This window comes from Folsomia candida, unplaced genomic scaffold, assembly GCF_002217175.1.
Source record: "Folsomia candida strain VU population unplaced genomic scaffold, ASM221717v1 Fcan01_Sc003, whole genome shotgun sequence".
Taxonomy (NCBI): Eukaryota; Metazoa; Arthropoda; class Collembola; order Entomobryomorpha; family Isotomidae; genus Folsomia; species Folsomia candida.
The window spans coordinates 9,848,516-9,862,292 of NW_019091195.1; the positions used below are offsets into that span (position 1 = coordinate 9,848,516).

At 38.2% G+C, this 13,777-nt stretch overlaps 1 long non-coding RNA gene across 1 annotated transcript; it reads right to left on the reverse strand.

Moving 5' to 3' along the window:
- Positions 1–5,309: 5,309 nt before the first annotated feature.
- Positions 5,310–8,506, reverse strand: LOC118435153. Its single transcript, XR_004834538.1, has 2 exons — positions 6,517–8,506; positions 5,310–5,909 (listed from the first exon to the last, which is right to left on the reverse strand). It is a non-coding gene; the product is annotated as an uncharacterized LOC118435153 (long non-coding RNA).
- Positions 8,507–13,777: the final 5,271 nt, after the last annotated feature.

A 13,777-nucleotide genomic window follows, 5' to 3' on the forward strand; every position in this document is an offset into this window, starting at 1 on the left:
GGTAGTACTGTCGAGCAGTGCAATTAACTTAATTATTTGTGAGCAGTTGTTTCCGCAAAGGCCGTTCGTTGTCATCTCCAAAAAACGAATAGTTTCGCATTCTAAATTTTTGTTTAACCACCGAATATAGCACCTCCAGCAAGTCCCAAATCGTGGTTGATTGTTGTGTACTGTATTATAAACGTATAATATTGTTGTAATTTATGCACCGAGGTCGAACATTTGATGGTTGACTGATTATAGAGAATCACTTTTTTAATTAATGAGCAATTCAACAATATATAAGGCAGGTAAGAATTAATTGCTCGGCACAATTTTAGTTGTAGCTTTCAGTTTTACTTGTACAACAGGGTTATATAGATTGACTTTGTTTCACACGATTGATTGACGGAAGAACGAGTTGCAAGGAAAAAAGAAGGATCTAAAGGGGGGTTGGAGGTAATCCAAAGGAAGACAAATCCATAATAGTCCTTAACGACGGTTTTTTTACAAAAGTGGGGCAAACATTTTCAGGCTGTGACGAGAGGAAGGGTAATGATTGGATCAGATAAGGTCAGCGTGGATAAGGTGTTAACGAACGGGCGAGGTGTAGTGTGTAAACAAAGGAGAGGAGAGCCGGGCAAAAACCTGGATGACCGAGAGAACAATAATAATTAATCGGTGGTTGGATGAACTGTTTTTAAGGGAGAACAAGAATTACAACAAAATACATATACACGAGCACAGCCCACTGAAAGTGATTCCAAGGGCAAACCACTATGTCCCACTAACATCCAAGCAAAACAACTCTCACCAATCCCGTTAACTTTATCATATGGAGTATTTCACAATATGTTCGAAAAATAAACTTTGTAGAGTTTTCAAATTTTTGCTGTTACTTTGTATTCAAACAAAGTTCTGGCCAGAATTAGAGGGAGCACCCCTCTAACCTTAGCGAATTTGATCAATTGCGATATACAACTTGGTGGATGGATGAAGTCAGAAAGCAAGTTTCGGTGGACCCAAGTTGTGTGAATGAACACTTGCCTAATTTGCACACGCATAGAAAAGGTATAGAAAAGAAATAAACTTTCGCGAATTCGACCAGCTCCCTCTGCTGCCATTGAAGAGGAGTTTTTGATTGGAAGCCTACCGAAATGTGCACCAGTGGCACTCCAACTAGCTCACCACGACTTTCTCCCGGCTCACCACGCCATGCTTTCTCTTGCACTTTCTTCCTTATCATGATATGAGAATGATGACATATGACAAATATTTAAATGTATGAAATCATGTAAGTCATGTACAATAATTTGAGTAATGTTACTTAATTAGGTTATGATTGTATTATTCGGGTTGCAATAAATTATGTGTTGTGTTATGTGCATACACGAGCAAGAAATTAAACCAAAAATCTAAAAGCTATTAGTATTTTCGACCATTATTACCCACGAAAAAACATTTGTGTAAGGATTTTATTTCACTATTCTGCTAATTGTAATAATGCGTGCAATATGTAGACTATTCCTATATGCATAATAATGTCTGCAATACACATGAGACATAATAACCTCAATGAGGTTACCTCATTTCATAGAGATTGATAAAGTGATGAGTAGCGCAAACCATGCAGAATTGTTAACCAGTTCATTCATTCCGAAAACCTTGGGATGCAAGTCGTCAGCAGAGCTGTAAAGTACTGCGAATTCTGTTTTAACGCCATGGAGGCTGTGGAATGTCACCGGCATGTAATAATAATGGTAGAGCACTGTGGTTTTATTGTTTGTATTCACAGAGACAAAACATTCATTTTAATATATTATTTTATGGACATGGACGATAAAAAGAATTCCAATTCATGAATAAGCACACAGCATACGCATTGAATTACAAAGAATTTGGCATAAAATTAAAATGCTCTAGCGTAGTAGAATAGTAGAATAGTAAATAGATGTTTTAATTCATTTAAACAATAATGCTCAAGATTAGACTACATTAGCATTTTGCTAATGATCAGCATGGTGTAGACTTACGTCGTATGTATTTGTGTGTAGCGTGTCATATAAATGTGAGGCGACACTACACTTATCAGAGTAGACACAATAATCAAGCTTCATGTTTCAGTGGAGTGGTAGAAATAAGCTTATTTTTAATAACCCTAGAGAAAATTTGTATCCTGACTTGGTTAAAATATTGGGGGTTTCCACGACCTCTTTGTCGTTTGTCGTGAAAAACCCGAAACTTAGCAGTCGTAAGTTTCATTTTACATCAAGCTTACTATTAAGTATGTAGCTCGCTGGCATCACCTGCTTGACTTTTAGACAATTTCCTAGGGAATTAATTGTGTATTAACATTGCTACAACATCTTAATTTGTCGCCACGTCAACGCCATCCGCCATTCTAAAAAAAACGCCTTACGACGTAACCGTCATAATAATAAGATTTACGCTGGATGTGAAGACGTCATGAAAATCTCCATTGATTTTATCATACACGGACCAATTGAGTAATCAAATTGTGTGCTAAATATGCAGTACTTGACTAATGTGTCGGGATAAAGAAAAATTGAAAATTTAAACCAATTGAGAATTGATTTTACAGTTCCGCAATGGATGACATTAAATTAAGCGTAAATATTTATTTGAAGCTTATAAAACTAGGAGTACAATTTCATTACCATTTCAATTATGCCACATATATGTATGTATTTATGGCCATTCTGTAACATGCACTTCATTCGTTGCTCCCATTATATTGATTTTTCCATGTAATAAACTAAATGTTGACTTTGTTTTTGGGTTAAAGTGCGTCTGCTTATAATAAAGTTAGTTGAAGTTAATGATGATGAAGAGGCAAATAAGTAAGTTGCTCCACTCGACGACGACGCTCTCATCCAAACCAAATGAGACTACTTCTCCAGTTAAAATGAGCAATACTCAACAGACACATGGAATAATATGCGATAATGCGACACATCCATAATATATGCAATGTTGGGGTGATGCATTGGACGGGTTGTGAAAATATGAGGAGGAGGAATATTGTGTACATATATGCATTTACTGACATTCAATCCGTTCCTAATCTCACTCATAGCTGGAGATAATAAAAATATGATAAATAGCATTAGCCTCATGTTTGTCAATTGTTATTTGGTAATAATAATATCCCAACAGGCGGAGGAGAGGAGTTCATGATTAAATTATTATTAGGATACAACTAGCAACGTTTTGCATATAATAATGTGTGACAACTCTTGTTCTCTCTTTCGCTCGTTGCGTGGCTGCTGTACTGGCAATGAAACCAAATCTAGACTGCCAGATGCAGAAGGGGATAAATGATGACATCCTATATCTGGCGAACAGAAGCTTATCTTATCGCAACAGGCAACGGTCAAGGATGCCTTCAATCCCAACTCACTATACCAACCAAAGGCAAACTAAATATGCATGTACAATAATTCACTACAAATTTTCATCAACTTCTCTCTCTCTCACTCTCTCTCTGCATTTAAAATACGATTGATTGATACACATTGCAATTCAAGAAACTTCGATACCCAAGAAAAAGTATTAATGTTGGCGGGGTCATATCATATCGCCGTTATGTAATTAATAACCCATCGTCATCTCTCATAGTCATAATTAAAATATGATCCATTGGTCATAGGTTTTCTCCACATAATATTTCTCTACATATGTAATATTTCAAACTTGAAATTTTCAATGCAGACCTATTTGCAATTATACAGATAATAATAAGTAGGGGGAGGTTTAACTGGTTTAAGGTACTACTTGTAATGTATTCCATAGTCTAATGGGTCTACATGTGTATAAGGTTTAGCCTAAACGCAAGTGGTCCTATACACACATGTACCTAAACCGTTTAGGTATCACTGCAACCACCTAAACACATCGTTGTCACTTGAGTAATCCGTCGCCAACACACATAATTCCAGCATGATGGCTCCACACATTCGCAAACGTGGTTAAATACCATTTTGATTCTTGCGTGAAGAATTTTCGTTGGCGAGTACTCAAGTAACAAGAATTACATATTTAACGACATGCACTTTTGATAATGCAAATGATAATTATCCCAGCCAGACTATGTATAAAAGTAATTACATACTTGGAAGGTGTTTAGTTTCATTCTCAACGAGATGAATACCTATTTATCGTATATTATGTTAAGCTTTACTGCATTAAAAAATATTTTGGAAAAAGCATTTGACTTGCAAAAAAGTATATTTTGCAACCTGGTTACATGACAAAATATGTGTTTGACAAATTGCGTGTACAGAGACCACATCGTTTTCATGCTAAAGTGAGAAGACAACTGGACTGGACATTGGAGACATGCATGTGTATGCAGAGAGAGGCGGAGAGAAAGATTTGATGCCAAATGCAATAAAATAAATGAACTAACAATGAGAATGGAGTCCGTGGCCCACGTGGTTGAACCCAGTTAAGTTTTCGTTGAAAGAGTTTAGTTGATTAATCAAACCAAAAAGCAAATACGAGGATTCTGCCTGCACTGTTAGGCGCTAGTTGTGGCATATTAAAGGCTCTGCTGTTTATAAGCATAAAGACAATCTTTGTCTGGGAGGACTCTTGAAGAGAGTCGCAGAATGAAAATGCAGCCAAACCGGAATCGCGACTCTGGCGTTGCTTGCTCACTCACTTCTTTGTAACTTCTTTCAAAAAGAAAGAAAAAATAAAGAATTTATGAAGTGGAATAGTGGTGTGGACACCTGTTTTTAACGTTCGTTCTAACATCCTGGCTAGTCTATGTTGCATTCTCTCTCTAGTCCTCCACCATTTTATTACATCTTATCATCTTAATAATCCACCCCATGGTCCTTGCCACATCTTCTTGTATTTCAAGTTCACTGCATAACCAGCCGCACAGTGAACTAATCAACAAACACCAGCTCCAATATTACAATTTGCCCAGCCAAGTCAACAAGCAAGACTATATCAGTGTTGAATGATAATGATGCATTAAACAAAATAGGCAGTGAAAAGACTACAAGCGGTCCAGCAACGGCAAAAGTTTCCTATTTGCCTCCTCTCCCTAAATTCATCCATGCCTCGCCTCGCTCTCTTTGTGCTGGATGATTTTTCGTTGGAGGCTGAAGATAAGGCCAAATATAATAAATAATATAGCGCTATATGCACAAACCTCTTGTAATGTTTGAATGTGATTGGTTATTAATTTATTGACCATTTTGTACATACTTGTGTTAGCAATGGCTAGTAAATATAATAAATAAATAACAAATTTCTTGTTCCATTATGCTGAATCAAGAAGTACGTACATACTGTGGGAATAAATGGAAAAGCTGTTTATTCAGTTATATGATGACAGTTTAAATAAATCCTTAAAACAGTTAGCTTCTTGAGCTACTGGAGTAGATAAGTTGTTTGTCGTCACATGAACTTTGTGTATTGAATTGAGCAAACTACCTCAATTTCATAGCAATAAGGATGATGATGATGATGATTCTACTTCACATATGTATCGTTCTCTCAGATGCCCCTTGATCTCATCAATATTGCTCCAGTAAAGTCAGAAGTGCGTCTTGAATTGAAAATTTATTTATTTGAGATGCTTATCACCCACTTCCAATAATATTTCATACACAACCTGTCCCAGTTTCATGAAACGGTTGGTTTGTTTCCTCCCCTTCCATTCGAACATCACATCATCACAGGTCATCAGTTTATCTCCTACAAGAAGTCAACTCAATTCGATATAATAATACCAAATCTCCACCACTCTCTGCATCCATGTATCATATGTACATATGTATCTACAGTATCTCATTGCTTCTCCAACACCGCTGCTGCAAAGGCAAAGAGTCGTCGTCGTCTCATCTTGGAAGCATGAGAGAACAAAGATTACGCTGCTTCTAAGCGCTCTGCAACTACAGAATACAGTTGGTTTAGGTTTTTGATGCTGCTGCTGCCGAGATGAATTGAAACATGCGATATGGATTTGACTTTTGAGCTAACTGACTGACTGAGGAGCGTTATCTCTTTGGCCCATTTGCTCCTCAGTCTGCTTGGGACAAGTACATAAGCTCTGAATGTTTATCGTATCTTATTAAGAAGTAGAAGAAAAGACTGTATGGTTCTCTTCAAAATACTTAATCTCCATTGCATTGCTAATCACCAATAACAAGTCAATAGAACTATATTGGTGATTAAATATTGTCCTGATAAGATATGATACTCTTTCTTTTTTGGGCTGGTTGTTTGAAATCAAGCCACAATAAACGTTTTTGAATTTCTTGGCTTTGCATAAAGCTGCACGGATGTAGCAGGAGACAATTTTATTAGCTTTCTTATTCTTCGTCGTTTACCGCAGCAGCAGCAGTCTGGTTAATCCCAACCGCGTTTTGAGATAAGCAGCAAGCCTCGGCGACATTGCATTTTACAAACAAATACACACACACACTTTCTTCATCTTAAATGAGGAGGATGCGAAGGAATTGGCAATTCGGATTTTCTGCCTACTTCAATAACATATACCTTGCATAGTTGGTCGTCGCTCTCACTCTGCTTCTCAGCCTCTCCTTATCTCGGCTTCTTGGTGATTCCGATCACACAAAATATAATATAACCACATGGATCGGATACGGCTTAACTTTGTTTGCTCCGCTGTGGTGATGTGTGAGTCTGTGTACTGCTGGGAAATCTACGCGAATAGATGAAAGTACAACAAATAGTAGTAAGATTGAAAATCAGCGGAGCCTACGACGAAAATAAACGAACACCCGTATAAGTTTCTCAATGGATGGAATCATGCGTCCAAAAATAACTAGAATTCCTCCAAGAGTGAATTCTCTCTAATTGCTGTTGTGTTGTATATTTGTTCTATCTCCAAACTCCACACGATATAGATAGATGGGAAAGAATAGCTAGTTGACGAACGGAAAAATCAGGAAAAGCATACAACAATATGGCGAGGTGAGGCATAATATGTACATATGTATATTGCTACTCATTACTTACTGTAGACTGTGCATATGTATATACATACTGTACACACATACATACATAATAGACGACTATACTAAATACTCCGTTTTTCGGTTTGTACATGTGTGCATGTAATGTAGGTTTCGTCTGCTATTCACTCAGCTGAAAAGTACAATTGGAAATTAACAATGAAGGAGCAACGTATTATAAATTATTACAAGCACAGAGAATGAGATTGAGATCTAGAAATTGCTATCAGGAATTCATCGGCAATCCTGTTTCCGGCAAATAATTCAAAGTTGAGCTCCTTTCGTCACAGATTTCTGCACCAGAAGCATGTAACTAGACTGGAATGATACCATAATATCTACCCTGGCAGTTCAGTTGGGTAGAATAGGTGGATACCTGCTTGATATGGTTTGCTTACTCTTATTATTGCTTATAAAAAGGGACTGCCTGAATGAAACCGCACCGTAAATCAAACATTTCTGTTATGAGATAATTAAATCTTGATACCGGTTTCATACACTCAACAACCTTCCAACTCCTCTACCTACACTACTCCTGCTCCTCCTGCTGCTGCTGCGTTAATTTAGGAATTAAACAGTTGTTGCACATAAATGTTTCAAAGTGAATAGCACTGCAGTCCAGACCGACGTCCATTGCAGAAATCTTTAATCAAAGTGTGGAACCTTTTATTCCTTGTAGAATCCTCTTCTCATTCTGAGACGAAAGTGCAGCATCAATTTGATTTAATTTTCTCAAAGTCGTGTGTGCATGTAGCACGTCTTGTTATTTTGAGCACAAGTGTCGGGCTGCAGAGAAGGACGGGGGCGTGTTGCGAAATTTGCAATTCTTGGCTTTCTCTCTCTCTCTTCAGCTCCTTTCGACTTTTGTCCGTGCTGATTGCTCCTTTATTACAGTTGATTTTTCATGAAAGACCATCTTTTACCTGACAGTATTAGATTATTAAATAGACTCTAATGCTGCCTGGTAAGATGACCCATCACTTCCCACATCTGCTTTCTCCAGAGTTTCCAGCCTCTCCCGGTGGTGGTTCCAATTCCGTCTCAAAAATGCTGCCAGTCCGAGTTGCACGATTTTTTCTTTGGTCGAAAAATATGTATGTACTTATTGTTAGTTCCATTGAAAGATGATTCCGACCATACTTTCCTCTCGAGACTTTCTCCACATCAGCAATCACTCTTGCACAATAATTCAGACAGCAGTAGAGTGACCACCAGCTAAAGGGAAATTGAACAACAGCGCATAACCCCAAGTGCAACGATGGCAAACTTGGACTTATGGATACCTTATTCTCTTCAGTAGTCGTAGCCTTCGGAGGTTTTAGTTGAAAAAACTTTGATGCTTGTAATTGCGTAGATTGTGACAATTGTTAATTTTTGAGTGAGGAGAAGAGTGGACCTCCATCCAGGTCGTCGCCATGCAGGGAACTGACTAACAACTTCAACTTGAACCAGAGGAGAGTGCCCGAGGAACGGAATCAGTGGTGGTGTCGATAGAGCAAAGTTTAATACTGTGTGTGCACACTGCTGCCACTGCTAACTCGACTTAAACGCCATGCAATAATACAGCATCATGCCATGCCATGGGGATCATCGGAGAAGAGGCTGATAATAATACTTATAATATCAAATGCTCAGTTACTTAACCCACCAACTAATGGACTCATGCTCAACCTTATGATAATGCTGGTTTAGTTTTAGACCTTGATGCACTACTGCTAACAAGTACTGTGAAAAACTTGCCACCCTCCCAATAACCAAACCACCCATTCCATTCAACAGTGTAATATGCATCCAACACTATTCCTAAACTCAACGCACATCATCATCCTCATTCTCCACTTTCTTAATGCAAGAAGAGGATCCTTCCAATTCACTGATAAGGACTGTGTGCCCGGCCATTGAGCCTCCATAACCAAAGTTACAAAGCCATCATTTCATTCTGAGCACTTCTTCTTCTTCTTCTTCTTGTCAACTAATTCACTCGGCCCATGCGATAATAAGTTGAGGAGGAGGAGACCACTTGCAGAAGAAGAACTACAGTCATAGTCAGAAACTATTTATTGCCGCGTCAAGAATTCCTGTCTCCTGACCTGACCCCCATTTCCTTCCTCACACTCGATCCATTCCTTCCTCCTCCTCCTCCCCCCTCCCACAGTTTACACAATTATTCAACAACCAGCTACATTCATACAAATAGTACCAAGTAAACCCATCTCGCTTATCATCAAACCACTGGCTGACTCGGAGAATAATAACGAAATGAAACAGTTAATCTTTTTCTTCGACTTCTCATGTGTCACCGAGCTTCCTATTTGTAAGAAGAGCTTGACTGGATGTGGATCACGGGTATTTCACAACTCCAGCCCAGCAGACATCTCCGGTTCCAAATTTATTGAGCCATGATTATGCAAGTCTTTGAGAAATTGTTAACGGTACATTTTTGTCTATCCGATCAAGTCAATCACATTGCGACAATTTTATGAGCCATATAAATTCATGCGCTATGTGGGTATGACTCACAAGCTAAAACCCAAACCCTATAAAAAGGATCGTCGCAAACAAGCGTCCCCTAATAAATGCTCTGTCAAAAACTGAAGAAACCAAAAGAATGAGAAAAACTGTTTCATATTGACTCAAGTTGTTTTTAGAGGAGATAAGGAGTCCACTTTTCCATGCCCTACATCTTACTCATAATGTGTAGCATACATACAAACCTTAATTTTGACAACTATGCAATGCGATAAATATACATTTTGTATCATGCACATTTGTATCAGCGTAGATACATACAGACGTATGCTAACCTGCCTCGATGTACTTATAAATGAACAAAGTCTACTTTTCTGTCCTTTTCCTTACACTTTCTACCACTTATCTCAAGAAATCCTAATAAACTGGACTTTTATGTGACTCTCAAAAGTGTATAATCAATCTATTTAGGTTCAATATGTTTGAGTTTCTATAATAATAATCAGGGACGACGCAGCACACACAGAGACATGTATTTATTGCTCAGAAGGAAGCTTGTTATTTGTATGACTTTTGGACTTTTCTGGAACCAAAAGTTCAACTCGAATGAATTGTTTTTTTGTTTGTTGATGAATAAAATTATCACATTCACATTAAAATAGACCACGAGAAAAACAATTTCCATCCCTCTCCCTCCTTTCACCCGTTCTTTTGCCTTCCTTTCTGTTGCACCACCATCTACACCACAATGCACTCGCTCTCTCCCCCCAAGCGCTGCTGAACTCTGATTTGAATCAACAAATCGACCAAGTTGACGTACACACGCAACGCAATAATGTCTTTGGTCATTACTTAATTTTGATATTTTGTGGCTTTTACCGTCTTTCGCCCATAGAGCTGCATGAAGCAGTGGGTAATATGTGGAGGTATTAGTATGTAGCTGAGCAGTAAAACTGACCGAGTTTTGGCATGAAAAGAGAGTTGGAAGACTTTGCTCCTGGCTGGCTGGACGCTGCTGCTGTGTTTCAAAAATATATTATTATTCTAGAGTCCGACCCCACCGACCACCGTATACTGCACTGGCTGAAACCGACTCCTCAACCTCTAAACGAGAAGGCAGGTGAAGGAAAGCAAGCAGCCCAGACACGTTTTATCGCAGTTCAATCAGTGAAAAGGAACCCTAGAAAAGCAGCAGCAGTCTGTCTGTTCCTATGGACGATGTGTGGCAGCGGTGGTGGTGGTGTTACCTGTTAAATGCAATAAATTTCTGGGTAACAATTCATGCAGTAAAATTACTGCAGTGTATTAAAACAAGGAACAGAGCCTTCAAACCCACTTCTCCTCCGTCGTCCTATACATATCGAATAACACCAGGAACGAAATGCTAGCAAACCACCCTTAGCTTAGTATTAGTACTGCCACCACTAATAATGCTTACTTGTTGTGGTACTCCCTAGGTCGTCGTCGGCGGCCGGCAACGACTAACTCCTCGCCACTACTGTATTTTACTTGCAAGAATAATAGTATTATTGCAAACTGAGATTGGTTATACTTTTCAGCAGAAGAATAAATTGGAATCACAGTATTACGTGTTAAAATATGTTGCTTATTCAAAACTACACTACTGAAAACCCCACTTTGCAATGCAATAGGTTTGGTTTGCAATGCAAACTTCGTATGTACTTACTTGGGAGCAAGGACATTGGAGCTCTACTTTCGTTATCATCATCATCCATCCTCCAGTGTGAAGTTTGCTATATTTAATGCAACACACTATTAGCAGCACATTTTTTATCTTGGCATCCAGTCAGACACATTCTATTCTCTTTCAAAACATTTTACCCCTCTAACCAACCTCTTATATTATTGTCCTCTTTGAACGTCCTGACACAATCCTACTACGACTACTACAAAGCTTTTCGTCCTGTTGTAAGTAGCAGCGAATTCCGTTGTCTGCATTCTCTTTGCATTCTGAAAAAATCTCAATATATGCCACAACTGCAAAAATAAGTATGTGCGTTTTTCTTATACGTAGAGGTTCAGCTTCTGGTGACACGAGTGTAACGCTACACTCTGATTAATTTCTTACTTATGTATGTGCTTACTTGTTGTGTTCTTATGACTACTTGCATAGAAGAATCAAGTTTGAATTATGCCACTTAGCACTTGGAAACTGTTGATTCTCACACCTGAACGCCGATTGTAGTGAACCGATATTGGGATAAAAAAGATGCTAATCTAAGAAACATTAAAGGCCAATTCAAAAGGTTGAAGGTAATTCAATTAGTCTCACTACAGCACCATCCTGCATGAATGTATGACCATAATATGATGATACACATACTTATATTGAAATGAGAGTTGTGCAGTATTTTTTTTAGAAAAGCTGAAATCATTTAATTAAGCCAGGGAGTAATACATAGTGATAAGCCTTTCTAAGCAGTAGACTGAAGAAAACCCACAAGGCTGGTTATGTGCAATCCGAGCTGCTCCATTATTTACCGGCTTGACCAGTCATTACCGTAATATTATTTTATATGTTGTGGAGGTGGTGGTGGAATTAACGCTTAAACTTTAAAACATTTCATGGTACTATTACATGATACAAACCCGCCCATGACGTCCTCCTAACCGCCCTCAGTTATAAGTCCCGTGTCTCTCGTATATATTTTAATTATTATCCGGCAAACCAAGCGTATGCATGTACATTCATGCATACATTCAGAGTCGAGTACTGCTTCTATTTAGCACAAATAGGTAATAACAAAACAACCAAGTCGGGGTGAGGTGATAGGGTAGATATACCTATTTAGGTTTGAGAAATTTGCAGTTGACTCACATTACATGAGACCAAGTCAGTCTTCTAGATATGTATGTAGAATGCAATGAATTTGGTTCTGGTAGTGTTCATGTGGATGGTAACCTGTCACGCAAGATTCCACTTTGATTTCAATAATATTATTCCAAAATTCGAGATATGCTCAAACATTTCTCCGAAACTGCCCAAGCAACGCTGTTAGATTGCAGAAGCACAAAACAATGGCGTGCGAGATAAATTCGATACCGGGTTGATTTCCTTATTCATATTCTGTGAGTGAATGCCTATTTCCCTCAAATTCTTGCGCTCCTTGTTGTGTAACCAAAAGTGAAAGTTATGAATATTATTCCAAGTGAAATAAAAGTTTAACCCCGGTGATAGATCGGGGGCGTTTCGTTTGCACTACGCTTGGCTACTTTATAAGTGACAGACAAAATTCCAAAATTTAACACCGTTTTCGTTTTAATGAGCATATAAACTCGACGAAATAAAACGCACTTATAAACGTTCATAATAATAATCAGCGCATGCTTAAATGCTTTTTCGGTAAAGTTACTAAAGCAAAAGTTGCTGGCTGTACTTTGGCAAAGATATTCCAATCCGCATAAGTATGTATGTTTTCTCCCTTATCTCACGACTAGACCAGATTTTATGACTTTCACTCTAAAATTAATGTACCCACAATATTAATGTAAATAATCGTTATCAATGAACAAAGAGTAGGGTGGAAATGAATCTCGCCACCTGTTGCGCCATGGAATCCTCATCCCCTCTCGATGCAGTCTGTAGACCAAAGATGTAGTGAGCAATCTTTCCCACTTCATCAAATCTATATATCTGCGCACCATATTATACGCAATGGTATGCATCCTTATCATATCGTTTTCGAATAATTTTGACACTTGGTCATGCTAAAACTAAAATTGGGTACACGATAAATGAATTAATTCCATTAGTAGAAATACTTTAAGAGATATACATAAATATTTCCTTTTTCTCATGCTTTCTTTAAGATTTAATATTTTAGTAAAATTCCAATACATGCATAATTTTTAACAATCTCTGAATTGCTTAGGCCATAAAGAAAGTGATATATTTGCAGCAGACGAAGCCATGGAGAGAACTCGAGCGTTACGTGGGAACGTATACATTACATTCCCATTAGGCCCATCACCTGTAATGCGTGTACTTTTTTAAAACCGAGACAAGAAATCTCCACCCATCTTCTGACAGATAAAGTCTTTTGAAGCCATTGCATCGTAAATTGAATGCGAGCTGTTTCAACATCACAATGAGTTGTACAAATGGTTTGGAAATATCGGTTGCTTGATCAACTGGAAGAAAGGAGTCTCACTCAAGGCGAGTGGGAAAGGAATTCGGGACGAAAAAATCTGAGACTCTTGCTGCTGAGATTAAGTTGAGAGGGACTGGACTGCGGGGATACAAGAAGACGAAAATTCAAAGCACTCTCCAAAAAGTCCTCAAGCACCCTGTG